General features: G+C 37.4%; 1 non-coding gene across 1 annotated transcript; it reads left to right on the top strand.

Moving 5' to 3' along the window:
• Positions 1-679: 679 nt before the first annotated feature.
• On the top strand, positions 680-767 carry LOC115836054. Its single transcript, XR_004031056.1, has one exon. It is a non-coding gene; the product is annotated as a small nucleolar RNA SNORD55/SNORD39 (small nucleolar RNA).
• Positions 768-3,883: the final 3,116 nt, after the last annotated feature.

Below are 3,883 nucleotides of genomic sequence, written 5' to 3'. Positions count from 1 at the left end.
TGTCTTCAAGAGACCCATCTCACGTGCAGTGAGACTCATAGGCCCAAAATAAAGGGCCAGAGAAGAATCTACCAAGCAAACAGAAAACAGAAAAATCCTAATTTCAGACAAAACAGACTTTAAACCAGCAAAGATTAAAAAAAGGGTATCATATAATGGTAAATGCTTCAATTAAACAAGAAGACCTAACTAATCTAAATATATATGCACCCAACAGAGGAGCATCCAGATTCATAAAGCAAGTTCTTAAAGACCTATGAAGAGACTTAGATAACCACAAAATAATAGTGAGAGACTTCAACACCACACTGACAATATCAGACAGATCATCAAGGCAGAAAATTAACAAGGATATTCAGGACCTGAACTCAGCACTGGACCAAATGTACCTGATAGACATCTGCAGACATCTCCATCCAAAAGCAACAGAGTATACATTATTCTCACTGCCACATGGTACATACTCTAAAATCAATGACATAATCAGACACAAAACATTCCTCAGCAAATGCTGTATAATGAGTACTAGGCTCATTATAATAACCACCCCGTCAGACCATACCACAATCAAATTAGAAAACAAGACTAAGAAATCCACTTAAAACCATATATTTAAATGGAAATAGAATAACCTACTCCTGAATGACTTTTGGGTAAATAGTAAAATTAAGGCATAAATCAAGTTTTTTGAAACTATTGAGAACAAAGATGCAACATACCACTCGAGTGTGCAGTGGGGAAACCAACCTTGGAGAGCCGAGCATGTGAGAAAAAAAAAAGATGCAACATACCAGAATCTGTGGGACACAGCTAAGACAGTGTTAATCAGGAAATTTATACCACTAAATGCTCACATCAAAAGTTAGAAATACCTCAGTTTAACAACCTGACATCACAACCAAAAGGACTAGGGAACCAATAGCAAACAAACCCCAAAGTTAGCAGAAGACAAGACATACCTAAAATCAGAGCTGAACTGAGATTGAGACATGAAAAAAACATTGAAAAGATCAATGAATTCAGGAGTGGGTTTTTGAAAAAATTACTAAAATAGGTAGACTGCTAGCTAGACTAATAAGAAAAACTAGAAGATCCAAATAAACACAATTAGAAATGTCAAAGAGGATATTACTGCTGACCTTACAGAAATACAGATAACTATCAGAGAACATTATGCACATAAACTAGAAAATCTCAAAGAAATGGATGAATTCCTGGAGACGTACATCCTCCGAAGACTGAGCCAAGAAGAAATTGAATCCCTGAACAGACCAATAATGAGCTCCAAAATTGAATTAGAATAAATAGCCCACCAACCAAACAGAACCAGAGCCAAATCTACCATATGTACAAAGAAGAGCTAGTACCATTCCTACTGAAACTATTCCGAAAATTGAGGAGAGACTCCTCTCTAACTCATCCTATGAGGCCAACATCATTCTGTTAACAAAACCTGGCAGAGACACAACAACAACAAAAAAACTTGAGGCCAGTATCCTTGATGAATATCAGTGCAAAAATCCTCAACAAAATACTGGTAAACCAAATCCAGCAGCACATCAAAAAGCTTATCCACCACAATCAGGTAGGCTTTATCCCTCGTATACAAGTTGGTTCAACATACACAAATCAATAAATGTGATTCATCACATAAATGGAACTAAAGACAAAAACCATATGATTATCTCAATAGATACAGAAAAGGCTTTTGATAAAATTCAACACCCCTGCATGTTAAAATCTTTCAATAAAGTAGGTATTGAAGGAACACACCTCAAAATAATGAGAGCCATCTATAGCAAACCCGCAGCCAACATCATACTGAGTGGGCAAAAGCTGGAACCATCTCTCTTGAAAACGGACACAAGACAAGGATGCCGTCTCTCACACCTCCTATTCAACATAGTATTGGATGTCCTGTCCAGAGCAATAGGCAAGAGAAATAAAGGGCATCCAAATAGGAAGAGAGGAAGTCAAACTATTTCTGTTTGCAGACAACATGATCCTAAATCTAGAAAACCTCATATTCTTGGCTCAAAAGCTCCTTCAGCTGATAAACAACTTAAGAATCTGAGGATACAAAATCAGGGTACAAAAATCACTAGCATTATTTTAGACCAACAACATTAACTAAACTAGAAATGCTCTACACCAGTTTGGCCAAGAGCCAAATCAAGAGCACAATCCCATTCACAATTGCTACAAAAGAATAAAGTACCTAGGAATATGGTTAACCAGGGTGGTGAAAGCTGTCTACAAGGAGGACTACAAAACACTTTTCAAAGAAATCAGAGATAACACAAACAAATGGAAAAATATTCCATGCTAACGGATAGGAAGAATCAATATTGTCAAAATGGCCATACTGCTCAAAGCAATTTATAGATTCAGTGCTATTCCTATCAAATTACCAATAACATTCTTCACAGAACTAGAAAAAAAAACTATTTAAAAATTCATATGGAGCCAAAAAAGCCCAAAACGCAAGAAGATCCTAAGCAAAAAGAACAAACCTGAGGGCATCATGCTACCTGACTTCAGACCATACTCTAGGGCTGTAATAACCAAGACAGCATGGTGCTGGTACAAAAACAGACACACAAACCATTGGAACAGAATAGAGAGCCCAGAAATAAGGCCTTGCACCTACAACTATCTGACCTTTGACGAAGTTGACAAGAATAAGCAATGGGGAAAGGACTCCATATTCAATAAATGGTGCTGGGATAACTGGCTAGCCATATGCAGAAGACTGAAACTGGACCCCTTCCTTATACCATATGCAAAAATCACCTAAAGATGGATTAAAGACTAAATGTAAAACCCAAAACTATAAAAACCCTGTAAGACAACCTAAGCAATTCCGTTCTGGACATAGGCAAAGATTTTATGATGAAGACACCAAAAGCAATTTCAACAAAAGCAAAAATTGGCAAATGGGATCTAATTAAAGAGTTTCTGTGCAGCAAAAGAAACTATCAACAGAGTAAACAGCCTACAGAATGGGAGAAAAATTTTGCAAACTATGCTTCTGAGAAAGGTGTAATATCCAGCATCTATAAGGAACTTAAACCAATTTACAAGAAAAAACAACCCCATTAAAAAGTGGGCAAAGGATAAAAAGGAATGAGTTCCTGTCCTTTGCAGGGACATGGATGGAACTGGAAGCCATTATCCTCAGCAAACTAACACAGGAACAGAAAACCAAGCACTACATGACCTTATCATAAGTGGAGGCTGAACAAGGAGAACGCATGGAAATGGAGGGGAACAACACACACTGGGGCCTATCAAGGTGAGGGCAGGAGGAGGGGGCAGGAGAAGGGAGCCATCAGGAAAAACAGCTAATGCATGCTGAGCTTAATACTTAGAAGATGGGTTGATAGGTGCAGCAAACCACCACGACACACATTTATGTAACAAACCTGTGCATCCTGCACATGTGCCCTGTAACTTAAAAAAAAAAGTGGGTAAATGATGGGAACAGACACTTTTCAAAAGGAGACATACACACAGCCAACAGGCATATGAAAAAAAGCCAAACATCACTGATCATTAGAGAAATAAAAATTAAAACAATGAGATACTGTCTCACACCAGTCAGAATGGCTTTTATTAAAAATTCAAGAAATAATAGATGCTGGCAAGGTTGTGGAGAAAAAGGAATGCTTATTCACTGTTGGTAGGAATGTAAATTTGTTCAACCATTGTGGAAGACAGATACCTCAAAAACCTAAAAACAGAAATACCATTCGACCCAGCAATCCAATTACTAGGATATAAGTCATTCTGTCATAAAGGAATATAAACCATGCTATTATAAAGGAATATAGGTCATTCTGTCATAAAGACACATGCACGTGTATGTTCATTGTGGCACTAT

This window comes from Nomascus leucogenys, chromosome 1a (genome assembly GCF_006542625.1).
Source record: "Nomascus leucogenys isolate Asia chromosome 1a, Asia_NLE_v1, whole genome shotgun sequence".
In the NCBI taxonomy this organism is placed as follows: domain Eukaryota; kingdom Metazoa; phylum Chordata; class Mammalia; order Primates; family Hylobatidae; genus Nomascus; species Nomascus leucogenys.
The sequence above is the reverse complement of the archived record's forward strand: the minus strand, read 5'-3'. Positions and strand labels throughout refer to the sequence as shown.